Source organism: Chenopodium quinoa, unplaced genomic scaffold, assembly GCF_001683475.1.
Source record: "Chenopodium quinoa cultivar QQ74 unplaced genomic scaffold, ASM168347v1, whole genome shotgun sequence".
Taxonomy (NCBI): Eukaryota; Viridiplantae; Streptophyta; class Magnoliopsida; order Caryophyllales; family Amaranthaceae; genus Chenopodium; species Chenopodium quinoa.
In genome coordinates, this window is record NW_018743262.1 from 3,282,617 (window position 1) to 3,305,411 (window position 22,795).

Below are 22,795 nucleotides of genomic sequence, written 5' to 3' on the forward strand. Positions count from 1 at the left end.
AGAAGAAATATTAAAGAGATGGTAGATAGAATTTGAGTTTTAGAGAGAGAAAGTTATGGAGGAAAGAAGAAAAATGAAGGAAAACAAAGAAAAAGACGCGCAATATAGGCGCGCCCGGTCGGGCGATCTGGGCTATTTGACATAACTTGTTCTCGCGCCCGATCGGGCGCCCTACCGCCCTGTAGGGCGATCTGATTGGTAAATTTTGCTATGCTCTCGCGCCCGGTCAGGCGGAATTTGTCCGATCGAGCGATCTAAATGCCCGATTTGCGTCAATTCTCGCGCCCGGTCGGGCGATCTAACGCTCGAATTTTTACCCCTTCTCGCGCCCGATTGGGCTAGAGTCGCCCGATCGGGCGAACAAATATGTCTGTATACGACAGGTTTCGCACCCGGTCGGGCGAAAATACTTGATTCTGAAGACTAGCTTTCGCGCCCGGTCGGGCGAGCTTCGCTCGGTCGGGCTCGAGGCTAATTGATGAATTTCGTATTTTCTTCTTTGCTTAAAATTTTAGCTAACTCTTTTCCTTCAAACCTGTATAAGCACTCATAAAACTCGTCAAATTCCCTCATCTCTCCTCTCATAAGAAAAAGGAAAGAAAAACTAGTCTAAAAAGCATTAAAAATGCGAGTTGCCTCCCGCAAAGCGCTGGTTTATCTAGGTCCCGCACGACCTTCTTACCAAGTACAACTACTAGGACCCTTGTCCTAACGCTTGATCAAGCGGTTTCTCACCCGGTCTAGCGGTGTTTCGGCTGCGACGCGGCTTCCTGACATGCCCTGTGGGACGCCAATTCACTTTGTCTGGTGGATCCTCCTTGACTTGGACTGGGAGGTCTTCAATGCTACGCACTAAAGGTCCTTCTTTGATCGAGGGTTGCTTCAAATTGTCATTGCATTAAAAACTTGCAACTCGATTTGGCGGAACACTTACCATAGGCTCCAATCGCACAACTTGATTGATTGATTCAACCTTTTCGTCCTCAAAACCAAGACCAATGGTGTAGAGGGATCTTTATATTGCATCGACTTCCTTATGCCATTTGTCTATCTCATCTGAAAAGGATGCAACACAAGATACCGCCTCCAAGGGATCTTTTTCAAGATCTTGGGGCTTGTTAGAATAATTCTCAACCACATTAACACTTCTCCTCAGTCATGGGGATTTTAGGGGTATTATTAAGATTGAAAACAATTTTATCATCCCCTACTGATAGTGTTAACTTACCACTTCTCACATCTATGATTGCTCCTGCCGTGTTAAGGAATGGTCTACCCAAAATAATTGGGGTTTGCATATCCTCAGCCATATCAAGAACAACAAAATCCACATGTATATAAAATTTAGCTACTCTAACGGGGACATCCTCTAAAACACCTAAGGGGTATTTAAAAGAACGGTCGGCCATTTGTAGAGGTATATTGGTAGCTTTTAATTTTTGGAACACTCAGATAATGGCATGACACTAACGCTAGCACCCAAATCACACAATGCATTATCAATCATTAGATTGCCTATATGACAAGGGATAGAAAAACTACCCAGATCTTTTAATTTAGGTGGAGACTTATTTTGAAGTACGGCACTACACTCAGCAGTGAAAGCTACTGTCTCTACCTCACTAATAGACCTTTTCCTTGTCAATATTTCTTTCATAAATTTTGCATATGAAGGAATTTGTGTGATTAATTCAGTGAAGGGAACTGTTACCTTCAAATATTTTACCATCTCCAGGAACTTACGAAACTACTTATCCAAATTTGTCTTCAAGTGAAGATTGGGGAATGGAAGTTTGATAATTGGCTTTTGAGCATTGTTGCTCTTGTCTGGAGTAGCCACCTTCTCTAGAGTAGTACCCTGCAATGTAGAATTAGATATGTTAGTACTATCCTTTAGCCCTGTAGGGCTATTAACTACATTGTTTGGTTTAACGGAATCAAGATTAGCATTATTTAATAAATCAGGTTCATCAACTCTGGGCAGAGAGGGCCCTTCATAATTTGAATTACTCCTTAGAGTAATTGCATAGGCTTGATCCGCAAGCCTGGTCGGCTGTGCCGGTAGAGCTCCCTGTTGGCAGGCTTGTAGAGTAGCGGAAAGTTGTGCAATTTGATTATCTACAATTTTATTGTGCGCTAGAATTGAATCAATTGTCGCATCTCTACTCTCCATGTGCTTCTGCATGTTAACCAACATCGCTCTAATTTCCACCAAAGAAGGGTCGGAAGATGAGGAGGGTTGTTGTGGTTGGTTCTTCTGTCCAGCATTGGGATGGTAATATTTCTGCTGTTGTTGTTGTGGCGCCTGTGGTTCTTGTGGTGGTGGATTTTGAACGTTGGTACTCTGGTAGGAAAGGTAGGGATGATTCCGATACCCAGGATTGTAGGTGTTGGAGTATGGGTTATTCTGCCTATAAGCTTGAAAGGCATTAACTTGCTCCACAGAACTCCTGCAATCTTGTTCCCAATGACCTATAATACCACAATTTTCACAGAAATCCTCATTAGAATTATTATTAATTGCAGAAATATTAGCTACATTAGCAATGCTAAGATTATCTAATTTTTGGCATATAGAGGTCAGTTGAGCTTGCAAAATGGATACAGAGTCAACACTATGTTTCCCCTTGTTAGCAAATCCTCTAGGATTCCCATATTGGGAATTGTGTATCGCCATGTCTTGAATAACCTGACCTGCATCATCAACATTAAGATTTATAAATCGCCCACTGGCTGCGGAATCTAAAATTACTCTAGAAGAATTTCCAATGCCATTGTAAAAGGCTTGGATTTACTGCCATTGTGCTAAATTATGGTGGGGGCATTCTCTTTGTAAGTCCTTGAACCTCTCCCAAGCCTCATATAAGGATTCATCGGCTTCTTAGGCAAAGTTCTGAATCGCACTCCGTAGTACGGCTGTTCTCTCTGCAGGATAATACTTGTTATAAAAATTCAAAACAAGAGTTTCCCAATCAGTTATACCAAGTGCAGTTCTATTTAAGCCATTAAACCACAATTTAGCTTTTCCAGTTAAAGAGAAGGCAAAGAGAATCTCCCTGATTTGGTCTTGCGTGACCCCGGCTTGCCTGACGGTATTACAATATTGACAATAGTCGGCAATGTGAAGATTCGGGTCTTCACCCTTAGCTCCACTGAATTGCTTCCTATCTATCATCGTTATAAATTGAGGTTTAATTTCGAATTGAACCCCATCAAGAGCCGGAGTGGGAGTGAGATGTGGAAAATCTGAAAGCTTTGGTTGTGAGTAATAACTAAGCTTCTTTGGAACTGCCATCTCTGATTCTGCGTCTGGTGATACCTCTGAATCGCTAGAACCAGTTGGAGGGTCTCGGTGATTATTATTATCACCAGAATCCGCCAGGATTTGCTTGTAGAGATTTTTCTGTCTATGGAAGGAACGTTCGATCTCAGGATCGAATGGGATGTACCCTGATCTTGAACACCTGGGCATAATAAAAAAACTAGAAGCAAATGTGAGATTTACCTCAAAGAACTAACGTTCTCTGACAGGGTAGAGTCGTATCCCCTAATCAAAAGTAATACTTAAATCCTCTAACTAATGTAGATAGGGAAGTAGGGTCGAATCCACAGAGAAACGGATCTTTCTATTCCTAATTTACTAATATAATCTAGATTATGAAGTAACCAATATATAAATTTGGATAATAAACTAAACTACGGAGATCAAGAATAGAGAGAAAATAATATATAAAAGGATCTAGGGCATAGGTTCACCAATAAATAAATTTCCAGGGTAGAATATAATAATCATTCATCAATGCATACATTAATCAGATTATTAAGGGCTTTCGCTACGTATTAAAATCATACAATTAATTTACCGGTATTAAATCTCATCTTTCGAATCTCGACTTAACCATTTATAAATTAAACTGCCTATTGAAACTAGACCTAAACATCAATTCTCACCTGTCAAATCTCGAATCAATATGTCAAACTCATGCAAAAAATATCAGGTCTAATCAAGTCACAGAGCATTAAATCAATCAATAGGAAATTAATCTAGCATTGATAATTAACGACAATAAATTACCCTTTCATATTATTTATGGATCCCCATAAACCCTAGAAAGAAAACTAATCACACATAATAGAAACTAAACTAATCAAAGCAATAAAGCAAGACATGATTAAAGGAATAAAATAAACAACTAAGATTAAGAGAAGAGAAATCGTTACCAAAATAAATATTGAATTAAGAGTAGATTAAGAACAAAGGTTTAAGAGAAAGAAAATCTAAGAAAACAATTAAGAGAGTAAAGAAAAAGTAAATAGAGAGAGAGAGATAGCTAAAATCGTTTCTCCCGCCCAGCCGGGCGTGCCTCTGGGCGCCAGCCTCTTTGGTCGGGCGGCTCTCTTGGGCCATTAATTGGACTACGATTGAGCTCCAATTCTTCGGGCCAATCTGGGTCTCCTCTTCGGGTCTTGAATACTCGGTCCAAATGCCCCGGTATCACCAATACCGAGCCCTTAATCACTGGTTCGATGACTCTAACCGACCCTGGGCTATAAAAATCTGGTCGTTCTTCTCCAGTGCTCGTGATTGCTCCACAATATCTCGAGAAAATACTCCAAAAGTGTAATTCCCTGCAAAAGTCAACCAAATCTATGAAAACACTAGAAAACACCAATTAGTAATAAAAGTAGCTCTAAAAAGCCAAAAACACTATTAATTATGACCAAGGGACGGGGGTAAAATACTATATAAAATAGACACATCATGGGCTACGCCAAAGCGAGGCATCACTACTTCTCCAAGGAACGTAAGGCATACCGGGTATGCAAGTTGGTTTTGGTTGTACTTAACGATATGAGTGATGGAGTCCTAACATATCGTGGCAAAGTGGATAAATTGTTGAGAGAGCATTAGATGCGACGATTTATTCAACCAAGAGTGGCTTAGAGCCATTAGAAAAGCGTTGATTACCTTAGGAGATTGAGTGAAAAGACAAGCTAAAGCATGCTTAACCACTCTTTGTTTCTTTGGATCTTGGAATCGACTTATTCTCGCCAAACGGGGACAATTTTAATGCGTGGATAAGACGTTAAATAAGATTGAAAATTTTCATGAATACCTTTTAATTTTCAAACTTATTATTTTATTTACTTGATAAATGGTTATACTTTGCACTTATATTTGTAGAATTCCAAATCAAACTGTATTGCTTTCCATGATTGGTAAAGGAAATCTTTGAGAATGGTTCCATAATCAGCAATTGATCCGGTTACACACGGAAAGACTCATATTCAAAGTAAAAGAAATAGTTGCAAATTTATTTGAATGGTATGGTTATCCAAGCGTTGAGTCAAGAATGCTTTATTATAAACAAACATTTCCCTAACATGATAAACTCATTAAGTTCAAGTCATGGGCTTGATTTGCATTCCAAACATCTTTAGCAATGTCACATTGACAAGAACAAACTCAAGGCTCTATTAGATAGGCTTTTGATAGTTGATCGATTCGGAATCGTTCTAAGACAAGTAAGTCTTACTTGTTGAAACCAACAAAGTAAAGATCTATTGTTCTTGGTATAGACAATTGACTCCGAAAGCTAAAGATGATTCATTTACTTCAACGTTTCACAAAAGATTTGAAAGAATATGGCTATATTCATCAAATTTGAACAAACTTGACCTTGAATAGTTCAAGAGTTTAGTGAAGTACAGAATCGACTTGGCAAGATATCAAAACGTCTAGATTAGATCGAGCGATGTTTTCTTGAACAAAGCGTGACCATCACAAAGTTATGAAATTGAAATTTTCATAAATAACTCCACAAAGAACATAGTGTGTCTTCACGGAGACCTCGATGCCATTTAAAAATGACTCGAACAATGATGGATCACATCCTTTCCTATAAAGTTCTTAAGGTTTGCACGAAGGACTAATGTTACACTAAACAAAATGTCGAATCTAAGAAAGGACGACATATTTAGTTATAGATAGAATTAACTTCTAAATGTCTTTTCAAGTATATGTCTAAAACTCTTAGCCACCGTGGGAGTTCACTGGCTCAGTGGGAGCTAAGTGATTCAGTGGGAGCTCACCGGATTATCAAGAGCTAGATGGTTAAGTGGACGCTTAATGGATCATTAAAGGCTAAGATCGCTCAAGTGGGAGCTAACTGTTTGTTTTACAACGAACTTTTTCCCAAAGACAATATACATGGCTCTTTGTAAGCATTCAAGTGAGACCACGGGCATTACCTCCACAACCTAATTGAAACATAGTGTTTGTTGCTCTAAGTGGTGTCTTTCTGGAAAGTAACACGTTTCCAAAACGACAAGTGGGAGGAAAATGAACTCGATGACAATCGAGCTTAGCAACAAACAAGAACTGATAATATCAGAAGCCTTAAAAGGAATTCGTGAGAATGCTTGATCAAGAATACTCAAAAGGACTTTACAAGTGCCTTAAAAGAGAATTCATTACACACAAAACATCAGAAATATTGGAGTAAGATCAACATAATAACAGGGCTTTGGAAGCGCCTTGAAACTCAGTGGTTGATGCAATTGCCCCGTATAGGTATAGAATGCACCAAAGTCTTGGATTGAATCCTATAAATTTGTATTAAGTTAGAAATAAACCTAAGACTTACAAGCATACTATTTAATATTAGATAGTAAAGGAATAATGTATTGTAAGATAGCTACGACAAATCCAAATTCTGAATAATGGTTAGAGGCCATGAAAATCCGAAACAGACCCCATGTTTGAAAATCATGTTTGTAACATGATTAATTTGCATGAAGGGTGAAAGACCCATCGATTGCAAATAAGTTTTCAAGGAGAAAACTAACAAATGTGGAAACTTATATGTATACATAGCTAGATTGGATGAAAAGGATACAACTAAATTCACGGAGTTGATTTTAATAAAAACCTATTCACCAATCGGAATGCTCAAGTCTTTTCGTGATTGATCTAGTAAAATTGCACATATGAAATATGGCAAAATAGATACCAAAACCTCCTTCCCAAAATAGGATTTTGGAAGTGACTATGGAATAGACTAAGGGTTTTGAAAATCTAAATAATGCTAGATTTGAAAGCAAGCACAAGGAATCCGTTATGGGATTTAAGGAAGCATTGCATATAGGAATTGGAACGTGTTTTCTCATGAAGTTAATAAGAGGATTGACTCATGGAGAAACATAGAAATTCTTATGAATAAGAAGTTTAGTGGGAGCAAAAGTAAATTATATAAAAGGTCCAATAAGAAGTCTACGAACTCTATTGTGAAATAACTATCAAATGTTAAATGCTTAGAGTTGAAAGTATTTTTAACAATGGACCAAACGAAAGACGGTACTTAGTACGTATTGGGTATTAATTTCTATTGTATAGACTTAATAAAATGTTTGAACGTGTAAAGGATTTTACCATGTTAAACATGAATTGAAGGAGTTTGAAAGACTTTCGACCCGTATGTATAAAACTAAGTAAATGTTTGAGCTAAGTATAATCTAGGCTAAATACTAAGTCAAACATGAAAGACTCTAATAGAGACTTTCAACCATATCACGCATCAAAATGTTTAGCAAAGACTCAGTGAAACGTAATGAGCTAAAATGAAAAATTGATGGAATAAGATTGAGAATTACTCTACAATTTAATCCATCATGTACGCACGCTGTGATATGGAATCGGCGCACGACTTACTTGCTTAGAGCATGTGAAGTATGTATCTAGTACCAATCAACCTGAATCTATGTAATACATCGTTAGATTATGGCCAAGAACATCCAAAGTACTTGGATAACTAACAGGATGAGTTCTTGACTTGTGGAAACAAATACAATTTAAGAATTGATGTTGCAAGCACAAGCCTTAACAAGGATTAGATCCTTAACAAAGAAGCCGTTTATAAGCACGAGCTTAAAATGAGTCGTGGCTTGAGAATGGTAACATGGACGTGGATCCATGTGTAATGTGCAGGAATTTAAGGAAAATTTCCATGATCACAAGTGATTAGGATATCCCAAATCATTGAGAGCCGTTTGGAATGAAACCCAAGCAAAGCATCATCAGGAAGTCTACTGAAAAATATGTCTAGAACATTGTTGCCTTAATGGCGGTAATAAAGAAGATGTTCTATGGAAAGTTCGTTGCTTAACGTTAATGATTGTAGGTTGTCAAGTTGAAAGTCTTAATCATGAAAATGAGTGGGAGCCATCACTTGGACAATAAATCCTAAATCACATATAATCCATGACACTCTCAAATTTTATCACCTTATTATGAAAGTGATCAGTAATGAAGATGCTATGATTAGCAAAGTAGTTATAACTAAACCTATGCAATAAGTGAACGACAACATTCACAATTTCATGAAAGAAATCAAGCACATTAGATATGGGTGTGATTTCTATAGATGTTTTATACAGAGTGATACTCTTAAAACATTCAGAAAAACCATTTATCATAAGATGAACCATTCAGGTTTTGGAGTAATTTAAAATTTCATGCAATTTTTATCACTCCGTTTGCTATTTAATTGTGGTTTAAAATTAAATAATGAGTCCATTCAATTCTTGGAATATTCAAAATAGGGTATCAAGACCAGTCTTGGTAAGGAAACACCTAGTAAGTGAACGTTGAACATTATAATAAAAAATTTATCCCTAATCGAGGTCATTTAAACGATTGACGATTAATGACTAGTTGAGATTAGTGTGTAGTTTGATTCATATCATCGTTTCATGTGCTACAAGGACATGATTGTCATGAATCATTTGCACAAGTATTGGTTTAGAACCATACTGGATCGACCTATGAGAATACTTTAAGAGATTAAAAATCATCATAATTATACTTCTCATTATGGTTATCGGAACCTATTTCTTCGACCATGAGTATTGTGAGTTCTCTTGTTTGAGTACTAGTCCACTTTGATGTTGTCAAACGTCTGCCGTAATAGGGGATTATAACGACAACACTCGGGAGGCTAGGTCTTCTCAGTAAGAGGAGCTACATTACAAGACTAGGAATGTCCCCCTACTAAAATAGGGAAGATGTCTTTGTCGTATACAAGGCCTCTCGTAGAGCGAGACTGTGAAAATGCATGGTCTTGCTCGGATGGATTTTAGAAATCATCTGTTTATTTACAGTCGGACTCGGAATCAAGAAACACTTCACGTAATAAGGATGACAAAATAATCTTACCTTATAGTTCATGAAGAAACATTAAGCGACATAGGAAAAAGGTTGTACACTAAAAGTGCACTTGTCCGGAAGAACAAGTGGGAGATTCAAAGGAATGGTGAACTTTGAACAAGTGTACTATTCCGTTAGTGGGTTTAGAATTATTAGAAAGCTAATATATTCAGTAAGATCAAGTGATCGGAATGCCTGGGTGGAGGCTTCTTCCGATCAGTAATATTAATGCATAATTAATATTACAGCTTAATCTTGACTGAACCCTTCGGGTCACACCCAAGCAACTAAAGAACCGAAGCGACGAATTAATTAGGAATTAATTAATAAGTCGACCGAGTAATTAATATTTAGACGTCAGGAATTCGAGCTTAGAGCGTCGAAACCGAGCGTCGGAAGTCGAGTCGAAAAATAGTAAAAGACGAGACATGAAAATAATAATAAATCAATAAAGACTAAAATACCCCTAGCATCGGAACACCGAGTGCTAGGGGGTATAGCCAAACTAGCAGCCCGCACCAAGTGCAGGGCTTGCTAGGAAGCTGCAGCTAGCTGCCCGCACCTAGTGCGTGACATGCTAGCATGCTGCAGCTAGCAGGCCGCACTAAGTGCGCGGCATGCTAGCAGCATCTCTCGGCAGCAGCAGCCCGCACGCAAGTGCAAGGGGGTGCCAGTTGAGAGAGTGCGAGCAGCAGCCCGCATTTTGTGTTGCGGGGATGGATGGGTCGAGAGAAGGGCGGCAGCAAATGGGAAGCCCACTTGGGTGCCTTGGTAGTTTCCAAGTGGCGCAAGGTGAGGGAGAGAGTTAGGAGCAAATTTGGTCCCCCCCCCCCATCCTCCAAATGGTCCTCACCTAACCTCTCACTTGAGCTTGCCACTTATTGATTTATTACTAGTTTGATCATTAATTTTATTTTAGCTTTAAAATAAAATGAAAAAATCAAATTCTCCCACATTGATGGGATAACTTTTCACACTCATGCATTTCCCTATAAATACCCAAGTTAGGGTATTGGGAAAAGCACTTGAGTAAAAGTTGAAAAAGGCATCACCATTGTGAAAACCTTTGAACTCATTAATTACTCGGGTTTTTGTCGGGTCTTGCTAACCCCAAGGCATTGAACCGTTTTCGGTGGTCGAGTTGTGGGAGGACTATTGTTGGAGGCAGTCGTGATTTTGAGGCTTGCTTTCGAAGTAAGAGCTCCTTCCGGTCGAGCGAAGCACGCTCCAAAGGTAATCTTTTTATCTTAATCTTGAGATTAATTTAATTATGTATATGGTTTTATTTATTGCGAGTATGGTCTTTTTTTGGGTTTGTTTCCGCAGTGAGTCGGACTCACCAAACCCCAACACGTTTCTTTCTCTTTTCCGTTGTTTCTTCTCCTTTTTAAACTATAACCATTTTTTTATTATTATTTTTTTTATTATTTTCCTTAGAGTGAGCCTAGCATGCGTTTATACGGTTCTGGTGACCTGCGAGCCCGTTTTGAGAGTTTGCCCGAGGTGTCAAAGGAGGTTGTGGCGCTTTTGAGGATTGACTCCCTGCTGGCGGCTCTTCAGAATTTATCGAGTCAGCCTCCGTCGTCAGCTTGCCTCCATGGATTGTTGGAGTTTTGGTGGGATTCTACCAACACTTTCCACTTTTCATGGGGAGAGATGACAGTTACCCCTTTCAATTTCTCTATGATTGCGGGTTTTCCTTTTGGAGTTGAGCTCGTAGCTATAGAGTTCGTTAAGGGGTCAGACGAGAGATTGCGCGACCTTGTGGGGGACCGTCTTGCATCGGCCCTTCACGTGTACGCGCAGTCTTGTCCGTACTCGATTCTTGCCGACGAGTTGTCGGCTGACGAGCTTGATCGGCAATGTACACTTGAACAGCTGGCTGGGATATACATTGCTCACATTCTTTCCGTCACTATCTTTAGTGACCGAGGAGAGCGTTTTGCCATTAGGTTACTTATTTGCCTTAGTGATTTGGGGCAAGTAGGTAACCTGAGTTGGGCGGAGGTGTCGTATGCCTGTATGCTTACAGCTATGGGCAAGGCGACCCGGGTGATGGATTCTACGGCAGCTACTGAGGTGCCTCGGATCTCCCTTACGTGGCACGATCGTATCCTTGAGGTACATACTTTAAGCTTCATTCGATTATTATTTTTGCTTTTCTCCCTTAGGCTTATCCTTTTTATTTTTTTCGATTTTAGGCTTGGGGATACTCGTACCTGCCTTTCTTAGCCCCCAGAATGCTTGGGGCTGCTCATTTTCCTATCGACCATCGATTGGTCACGATTAAGAAGAGACGAGCCACTTCTGCGGGCGACTTTAGCCAGAGGATCCTTTCGATGACTCATGCGTCGGTGAGTATTCAAACTACATGTGCATCTTTTGATTTTATTTATTTTCTGACGATTTTTCATATGATTGTGTTTGTAGATCGATCTCCATCCTTGGAGTTTGATCGTCGGAGTCCCTGAGGCTGTCCGGTCAGACATGATTCGTTGTCGTTTCCGGGCTCTTTATCAGGGACTTCCAATCCTTCAGAGGACAAACTCTTGGCTTTTAGGCGAGTGTGTTCTCTGGCAGTTTGCATTCAAGGAGCCTATGGTTCCCGTGGATCCTCCGACCCGGATGTTACGTCCGGACTTGCTGTCTACCGAGGATCGAGCTCAGGCGATCCTTGGTTATCCAGCGGTGCAGCTGGTGCTGTCGGATGCATCGTATCCGACTTTCATTGCATCCAGGCTGACTCCTTTCCCAACTTTTGTTCCGGTTTGTTTTTTAACTCTCTTTTGTTATTTATATTTATTTATATTTTCGGAACTTTGACCCTTTTTTCAGCTAGTTGAGCTAGATGGTTGGGTGCCTCCAACAGCGGAGGATGAGGATGGGATACCGTTCGTTCCTGAGACGGTTGAGTTGGTATGTTCAATATGCATATAAATTTATATATATTTTTCATATACATTTTTGCTAACTGTCCTTGTCTTTTGGAACAGGTTCCGCGAGAGACCGTGAACGACATGGTGAGGACTTTACACGCTTTCCGAGCTGCTTATCGGAGAGCTCTCCTCACTTTGTCATGCCGTGATCATTGGATGGTTGCGGTAAGTTTATTATTTATTTTTCTTTTAACGAAGTTATCACATTTTTAACTTATTAATCTTCGTTCAGATTTTGCAGGATGTGCAGCAGCCTTCTGGGAGTTGCCGACCATCCTGACTTCCTTTGTACACACATTTTTTTATATCATGAAACAAATGTATATATTTTTTGTTGAACATATGACACGTTTTTTTTGTATATATGTCATTTTCTTCTGTTTCCATGTGTACATTTTTAATTTTTTATTTATTTTTTTTTTTTTACCTCTTTCTCTTTTTTTATTATAAAAAAAATTTGCAAAAATTTTCCGAAGGAGGGAAAGGTTCCCGACTTACCCCCCTCGAAAAAATAACAAAAAGGAAACAAGGGAATAGAAAAAAGAAAGTTAAAAAGGAAAAAAGAAAAAGAAAGTAAAGGAAAATAAAAAAAGAGAATATGAAAAATTAGAAAATATTAAGGAAAAGGACACAAAGAATAGTAAAAGGTAAGTGTATGATTTGTCATAAGATCTCGGGGGATTCTGTCATTATCTAGTCCAAAATACGATAATACTCCTAATTCACATGTCGTGACAGAGCAGACGCGCGTAACTGTAGGAGTGGAGCACGGCTGTCAAGCGCATGTAACTTGGTTGCGCTCGTACGTCACGCGCAACTCATGAGTTGCGCGCGACACCTGTGGTGAACTTTCCTTCGACCGAAAATTGCCAAAATTTTGCCCCTCTTGGATCTATTTAAACCGATTTCATGTAGGCTTTTAAGTATCTCGCATTCATTCCCTTTGTAATAAGAATCTAAAAAGAATTAATGTCTCTAAATTAACTCTCTCTTTTTTTTTATTTGAACAATAGTGAAAACCTTTGAACAACGCTTGAAGCAATGGGTTAAACCGAGGATAAACTAGCTTTCAAAATTTACCACATAGACCCTTTATTGAACTATATGCAACTAGTGATCAATTTTGATTTTCTTCAAGCCGCCTTCAACCATTGGGACTCTAACCATCATCTTTTCTTGTTTAAAGGGGACGAGATTGTCCCACTTCCTGGTGAGTTTGAGGCCTTGCTAGGCATCCCTACAAACACTCTCCCTGTGACCTATGCGCCTACCTTGTCGGATTCCAAACCTATACTCCAAAGATTTTTTGGTTTGTCTGACAATGATATGACTTACATTGGAAGTGAAGAATGCGTGAATTTGATCCAATTTATTGAACACTTCGTCGCCCCTCGTGACAACATGACTAAACAACACTTTAAAATTCGTGCTTTATGTTATTGTCTTGTTGTTAATTGTTTACTTAGGACATGCGAAGAATATGGAGATTATTCCATGGTGTCCATAGTAGAGCAAATAGAGGGATGTCATTCACCCGCTCTTTTGGCTTTAGCGGAAACGGTTCTATGCTTGAATCGCCTTAGAGGAGACCCTAACGAAAACGGTTTCACAGGAAGTCAACTCCTATTACACGTACTACTTTCTTCGTATTCCAGCGCAAGTCATGAAGTTGCGCTGGAAGGACCAGCGCAATCTTCTACGATGCACGCGGTTGGCGCGTGCAACTAATTTTGATGTGCGCGCCACCTGCTTGTGTAAATCGCAAACTAATTTTTTTTTTCTTCTTTTTAGATTTGGCTCATGGAGCGTCTGTGAATTGTTGCTTAGCCACAAAATATTGAAGCTAACGGAGTAAGGACATTCTCTGGACGTCGAATTCTTTACAGGAATAAGAAGAATGGACGTCGTTTTTCTGTCACGGGGTTCCCAACATACGCTTTATGATTTCTTGGTGGAACATAAGTAGTATGGTGGGAAATAGATTTAATTAACCTTATATTAGGCTTCTAGGCCTATCTAGTACCACTTATATTTTTCCTTGTAGGGTAATGAGACAATATGAGATGAAACAAATCATTCCCCCACAAAATTGTGATGCCCCTAAAGATGTGATCTTTAAACCTGAAAGAATTACTCGTTGGATGGAATATTGGTCAAGTCTTCCTAGGTGGGTAGTACAAAGTCCTACAGTGAGTATTGTATTATCATCCTTTTACAAAGCTTGGATGAATGCGGCAGATAAGGGCGAATTAAGCAAGACTCGATCTCAACTTTAAGCCGCCACAGCTCGCAATCCACCTAAACTTTTGATGCATTCAACTTATGTCTAATTGAACAGTTTGCTAGTCAATTCAGTTAATTTTTACTGGTAATAATACCGTGTCAAGTTATTAATCGAGTCTAAGCACTAAGTCCCATGGTCTTACACAAAAGTCAAAGCATGTAACTTACACTCATCACATAAAGCACCCACTAATGCACACTTTGACCATGTCTAAGAGAGTCTTGTATGTGCGTATTTTCCGTCATTTTTTTAGGGGGGTAAGTCGGATATTAATCCTCTAATTAAACCACTTGTTTGAACCCTATACTTAATCCCCTAAAATGTACACCTTATTTTTGCCAAAAATATGCACCCTAATATGCACCCTATTTTTTCTTTTTTCTTTTTCAAAACCCGTAAAGTCAAAGTCAATTTGAGTCAAGTCATTAAAACAAAAATGGTTTAATTTAAAGCGCGTGGTCAAGAAAGGAAAGGCGTTTGATCAAAGACAACCTTTTTATTCAATTTCAACTTTTCGACAAACAAATCTCTCGTAAAAGGAAAGCTAAGACAATAATGGCAACTCAAGAGGAAGTTAATGAGCTCAGGAACCAATTGATTATTATGACTGAGGCGTTAAAGGTTTTAACCCTCAAAATCGATGATCCTGTGAAGCAACAACAGATGGACCTCATGCAAGAAAGTATGAGCAAACTGTCTAGTGACTATAAAATCAAGAAATTAGCTTACAAGGGGTCTCGGTGGACAAGGATCTTCTTCCGCAGAAGTTCAATGCCAACGACATCCCGAAATTCAAAGCGACTGATAACCCTTATTTTCACCTAAGAGCCTTCGAAACAATAATGAGCATTAAGGGTATTGACAAGAAGGTGTTTCCCTCTTTGTTCTCTCTATCTCTTGAAACCGTTTGCCAACAATGGTTCTTTTCTCTTGAGAAAGAAAGAACCTCTACTTGGGAGTCTATAGTAAACGCTTTCATTGATAGGTACAAGTGCAACATTCAAGTTGAAACTGACTTAATGGAACTGGAAATTCTCAAGCAGAAAGAGAATGAAGGTTTCACTTCTTTCTTCAACAAATGGAGAGAAACCTCTGCTAAGATGATTGAAGTACCAAGCAAAAAAGAATTTTTGAGGTTATTCATCAAAAACCTTCAAGAGAAGTACTCCAAGCATCTCAAATACCAGAATAATCTTCATACATTCAAGGCTGTCTATGACATTGGAATTAATATTGAAGACGATCTGGCTAAGCTGAAGGCTGCTAACGGTAACTCCAGCAATGGCTGGAAAGGTAAGAAGAACGACAATCCTTCTTCTTCCAAAACCACCCACTTAAACAATGTTAGTACCTTTAACTTAAGTGAAGTCCTTGCTATGAATAATCAAGGACAAAAGAAACCATTTAGGAGGATCTTTACTCCTATAGGTATGAGTTATGACACCGCATTTGACCGACTAATGCAAAAGGTCTTATAACTCCTATTGGACCATTTGGGGACCCACCGGTCGAGAAGAGGACAGCTAACTGGAACCCCAAGCACATTGCAAATATCACCAAGGTAGGGTCCATGTTACCGAAAATTGTTGGAAGCTTAAGGAGGCTATCCAAGATTTAATCGATAACAACAAACTGCCATTGCCTCCTGCCAGTAAGAAGAGTAATAGAGTCTATACTCTAATTGGGACCTCATACGCTAAAATGATCAACATGCTCTCCGAGAGTGGCAAGGTCAAACCTCTCGAACCGAGACCATTTGAATCGCTAAAAAGGACAGATAGATTCTGCTGTCAAAACCATCAACCAGGGGGTCACACTATTGAAAACCGTTTTAAATTTAAAGATTTAATTCAGAAAATGATTGATGACAAAAAGCTAGTCCAAAGTCCACAAGAGGAAGACATAAGCATTAATGGGGTTTGGGATAGTGATGAAGAAGATGTCTACTTAAAAGACATGGAAGGACCTCCACCTTTAGTGTCATATTCCATGGATGAATTCTGGGTTGAAGAGGATTCATCTATAGACGTCCTCATGAGATCTGGGAGAATGAACCTCCCATTTCAACACAACCTATACCAACTACGCAACAAGTTCCCATACCTATCATAGAAGACAATGATATTGTCAAATAGTTCAAGAAAACCAAGGTTGAAATGAATGTATGGAAGCTTCTAGCAACATCTCGAGAGTATAGGCTAGCAGTAATGAATGCCTTGTATAAGATAGGGATAGATTTTGACACCACTCCTGAGGGGTTGGCTAACATCCTTACGAGTGATCTCCCTAGTCCTATCAACTTGATCACCTTTTCCGACAAGGATTTACCTCCAGAAGGTGACAAGCATTATAAGGCACTAAACCTCACAGTAGTTTGCAAGAGAATGAACGTCTTACTCCTCATGCTTTTATTTAACCTAAGATGACGAGCATTGCTTAACTAACAATGAAAATGACAAAGAACTTATTAAAGCAATGGAAACTCTTGAAAAGAAAACTCCGATAATTGAGGAAACTAAGACGGTTGATATCTCAAATGATTCAACCAATAAAAGAGAAGTTAAAATTGGATTAACATTTAATGAACAAGAAAGAACCGATTTAATCAATCTACTCAAAGAATTCATCGATGTATTTGCTTGGTCATATGAAGATATTCCAAGAATTAATCGAGAAATAGATCAACACACCATACCGCTAATTCCAGGAATGAAACCTGTAAAACAAAAGTTGCGTCGAATGAAACCCGACGTAGCTCTTAAAATAAAAGAAGAAGTTCAAAAACAAATAACTGCAGGTTTTATCAAGGTATCCAAATACCCCAAATGGGTGGCCAACGTCGTCCCAGTTCCGAAAAAGGATGGAAGAGTAAGAATGTGTGTCGACTATTGAGATCTAAATAAGGCAAGTCCAAAGAACGACTTCCCTTTACCACACATCGATATTCTGGTAGATAATACAGCGAATCATGCACTTCTCTCGTTCATGGATGGATACGCGGGGTACAATAAAATTCTCATGGCAGAAGAAGACATGGAGAAAACAACCTTCATAACACCATGGAGTACTTACTGCTACACGGTAATGTCATTCGGGTTGAAAAACGCGGGTGCTACTTACCAATAAGCAGCGACTGCCTTTCTCCATGACATGATGCACAAATAAGTTGAAGTATTCTTTGAAAGGATCGCCCAGGCCATCAAATAGCCTTGAGAAAATTCTTTGAAAGGCTAAGAAAATAAAACATGAGGTTGAATCCATCCAAGTATGCTTTTGGAGTCACCTCAGGCAAGCTTTTGGGTTATGTCATAAGCTCTAAAGGAATAGAGATAGACCCAACCAAGATTAAGGCAATCATGTCAATTCCACCACCCAAAACCGAGAAGCAAATTCGAGGATTTATTGGCCGGTTGCAATACATAAGCAGGTTCATATCAAAATTGACAACAGTATGTGAAAATATTCAAAAAGCTTAAAAAGAATGTACCAGTAATATGGGATGAAGAGTGTCAAAAAGCCTTTGAAAAGATCAAAGCCTATCTCGCAAATCCTCCTGTATTGGCACCAGCACTTCCAGGAATACCTCTTAGGTTGTACTTAACAGTCACCAAAGAAACAATGGGAGCCATGCTCGCACAAGAAGTAGAAGGCAAAGAAAATGTAATCTACTATCTAAGTAAAAAGATGCTCGAGTATGAGGTACGCTATACACCACTTGAGAAATTGTGCCTCGCATTGGTGTGGGCCACAACCAAGTTAAGACATTACATGCTCGTGCATATAGTCTTTGTAGTTTCCCGATTGGATCCACTCAAGTATTTATTCGAGAAGTCTACACTCAACGGGCGCATATCAAGATGGATAGTCCACTTAGCCCAGTTCGATGTAAGATTCATGCCTCAAAAAGCTATCAAAGGATCTGTGGTTTTAGATTTTCTAGCGGACTTTCTATTAGAAGATTCACGCCAATACACGACAATGAATTTCCAAACGAAGACTTGATGGTCACAGAGGATGATACTTGGACCTTATATTTCGATGGAGCCTCAAACCAAAAAGGATGTGGTGTTGGAGTATTACTAGTATCACCTAAAGAAGAGCATGTTCCAATCTCTCTAAAGCTAGATTTCGACGTTACCAACAACGTTGCTGAATACGAAGCATGCGAGGTAGGCCTTGAAACAGTTTTGGCATTGGGAGTGAAGAAATTATGAATTTTCGGGGACTCTTCATTGATCATCAATCAGATCTCTAAGAGATGGAAAGTAAGGAGCGAAAGTCTAGCCCCTTACCAAACTTATCTGGAAACTCTCACCAATAAGTTAGAGAAGGTAGAATACACGTATCTACCTAAAGAGGAAAATCAATTTGCTGATGCCTTAGCAAGACTAGCCTCAATTATTAGGGTTCCTACGGAAGTCAAGCTATAGAAGACGATGAAGTAATCCAAACTGTGGTATACGGATATACTTAATTATGTCACCAAAGGAGAATACCCTCCCCATACTGACAAAAGAGCAAAACGAGCATTAATACTCTTGGCTTCCCAATATGTAATCATAGACAATGAATTGCATAAAAGGGTACCTAAGGGTCGAGCTCTCTTATGTGTAGGTAAAAAGGATACTCAAAAATCAATGAGAATAGTCCACGAAGGCATTTGTGGAACTCACGTAAATGGAAAAGTGCTAGTCCAAAAGGTAATGCGAGAAGGATACTATTGGACTACATGAATAGGGATTGTCATCAATACGTAAAAAGATGCCCTAAGTGCCAAATTTATGCCAATTTACAACATATTCCTCCATCTCTACTATACACCTACACTTCACTATGGCCATTCTCTACATGGGGAATTGACATTATTGGTAAAATCACTCCCCAAGGAACAGGGGGTCATGAATATATCCAAGTAGCAATTGATTACTTCATAAAGTGGGTCGAAGCACAATCATATGCTAAACTCACTGCAAAACATGTAGCACTCTTTATCGAAAGAAATATTATTTGCCGATTTAGAGTCCCACATGAAATGATAAGTGACAATGGAACTCACTTTCAAGCTGAGTGTGAAGATTTGTTACAAAAATATGGCATTCAACACCATCATTCTTCTCCTTATAGACCTCAGGCAAACGGAGCATTCGAAGCGGCTAATAAAAATTCAAAGACTATCATCGAGAAAATGACAGAAAATTACAAGGATTGGCCTGACAAATTCCACTTCGCATTATGGGGTTATCGCACGTCAATTCGCACATCAACAGAAAATACGCCATTTTCCTTGGTTTATGGAATGGATGTCGTACAACCTGTAGAGCTAGAGATACCATCTCTACGCATTGCATTAGAAAGCAAATTCGATGAAGTTGAATGGACTAGGGCAAGATATGAGGAGCTAATTCTACTTGATGAAAAATGACTAGAAGCTCTACATTATACTCAATGCTATCAAACTCGTATGGCTAGGCATTTTAATAAGAAGGTCAAGGCAAGAAACATCAAAGTAGGAGACTTGGTGTTAAAAGCATTAAGGAGGAATGTTTTAGATCCAAGGGGGAAATTTAAGCCTAATTAGTCTGGACCTTATATTGTCAAAACAATCCTATCTGGAGGTGCAGCAAAATTAACTGATATGGATGGCAATGAGTTCTCGAACATGACAAACCTTGACCAACTTAAAAATTACTACCCATAATTACTTGAGTATGGTACTTAAAAAAGCTACGTTTGGCCTGGTTCCTTAAGAAAGGATACGTAGGCAACCCTTTACGGGTGCGGCCACTTTATTTTTTTGCAAACCTCGCATCCCAGACTTAAAAATAAATTCGACGAAGCATCGGCGTCACGGAAAAAATCCCATCGCCAGCCGATTAATTCTAGCGCCAGACAACATTGTCTGTCGCCTGATGCCAGAATGCCGCAGCTAGCGCAAGTCGTAAAAGAGCGGCGCTATTTTTCTCGGTGATTTTCGCAAAATTTTCAACTTCCGTACTCGAAAAAATTTCTAGAAAAAATTAAATTTTCAGTTTTCATTGCTTTAAAAAATTAAATTTAAAGAAGATGATTTAATTAAAAAGCTGAAATTTCATTAATAGAATAAACTAACAATTACATTATTGATGGAATTTAAATAAAGCTTAAACAAATTAACTTTGAATTTAAAACTAAGTCTAATAATTCAAAGTTAAGCAATGCTTTAATCTTTTTTCTCGTTCTTTGCTCTCTTCCAATTTTTGTCTGTATCCTCTTCATCATCCATAACTTTAGCTATTAGGCATCCTTTAGAGGACCTACATTCAATTTTGGAGTAAATAGTTTCTCCCTTAGCTAGGACTCCATGTTTCTTCTCTACCCAAGCCTTCTTCTCTGAGGTGTCAGCTTTTCTCTTCCCTTTACCCTTCGTAGAGCTCTTCTTCCTAGGCATTGTAGGTGTTTTGAACTCAACCTTTTCACCCAAGAGTTCCTTAACGGGAATCACTTTGTCACCTAGACGACTCTTCACATCAGTTTTTGCCCTGATTTTTCTTCATGTCCTTTGAAGGTTTCTTCAGAAGCCACCTCTTCACATCATTGGGCAAGGAAGGAGAAACCTTTTGGGTAATCACTTCCCATAAAGGTCGAGCGCTCCAATAAGCATCAAATTTGTCTACTTCTTGAGAGACAGGAAATTCATAGGGACGACGAAGATCCCCAGAAGGAATTGTTTGAAGTAGGCCATACTGTCTTTTTACCCTGCAGGGATAATAAAAAATCATCCTGGATAAACTTGGAAGACGACAAAAGGGTTGCTTGTTGACACCAACCATCTTTTCTATTTTCCACCAAGGGATGACCCACTTGATGGTAAAGTTACAAGAGGCAAAGACCTTCTTCCATTCATGGCGCCCCATCTTAGAGAAGCGTTTCTTCCTTCTCACAAAGCAATTTAGAGTGTATTTTTCAACGTTGTCGGGAGAACTAATTAATTCTAGTCTCTCCATTAACCACATCTGTAAAAAAAATGATGCAAATAAAATAATATTTATACAAAAATATTTTTTTGATTTCTGTAATTAAAAATATTATTTTTCTACCTGTAATAAAATTGGAGAGCCCCGAAAAGGTGCTTTTGGATTTCTTTTCAATTCATCAAGACTAAGCATAGTCTCTCCAACGATTAGTGGCATTGGATTTCTCTCAGATTCAATCTGCTCCAAAACAGTTTATATTTGCTTGACCCTCATTTGTTCTACCACTACTGATAAGATATTGGTTAAGCATGCAAAAAAGAAAAGCCCTTATTCTATCAAAATAATGGCGAGCAAATTCTTTCAAATTAACTATGCTACCATCTACTATACTTGTTAGATCTTTGTCTTTTAAGTTAAAGAAGCGCTCAAAATCCTTATAATAATATTCATTTATTCTAGGGATTACTGCAAGATCTAATGCAAGGAAGCCTAAGATAGCACCGAATTCTTCCGGCAAAGGGCTAATTTCATCACACCCTAGTCTAAACAATGAGTATCCATATCCCAATATTCTAAGGCGGTATGAATAAAGTCTACATCAAGATCTACCCCCTTGACACCATAAATACCCCCATATGAAAAAAGTCTAATTCTTTTCTCTCCTTGGGAGTTAGAGACCGACATCATTCATGAGTGAAGTTGATAAAACTCTTAGAGATTAAAGACATGATTATTATTTTTTCAAAAGCTAAGATTATATTTAATCTGTTGAAATTATGAAGAAAATCGGCTGAGCAGGGGGCTTATACACAAAATCGGCACAGTTTCAATCCGGAAAGGATTCGGAATCAGCGCTCATCAGCGCCAGACGCCAGACTCTGGCGCCTCACGCCAGAGCCTGGCGCTAAGCGCTAAGTATTAGCATCTGGAGCTAAAGCAAAACGCGTGGTGCCAGATGGCGCTGACGTATCAATACGAGCTTTTCAAAAACCGCGTTTTTTTGGCTGATTCGAGTCTGAACAATGACTTTACGATCTTTTATTCTTTTTATACCCTTTTTTTCTCAATTAATATATCAATTATATTAATTATATATTTTTTTTTGGATTTTATTTAGACTTAATTTTTAAGTTTTTGTAAATCCAATATTTTATTTTTTTCATTTCTGTTTTTTGGGGGAAAAAGTCGGATACCCTCCATCAATAATAAAAATGACGGAATTTTTGCGCAAAATTTTTCTTTGCACACACAAACATACACATAAAAATGAAAAAATAATAAATAAATGTTAAATAAACTCATAGTGGTATGTATATACAAATATGTCTAATAAATGAGTCTAATAAAGGCAAAGTTCTATACAAAGTCAAAATAAAAAAAAAAAAAAAAAAAAAAAAGAAGCACGGGAATAAACTAT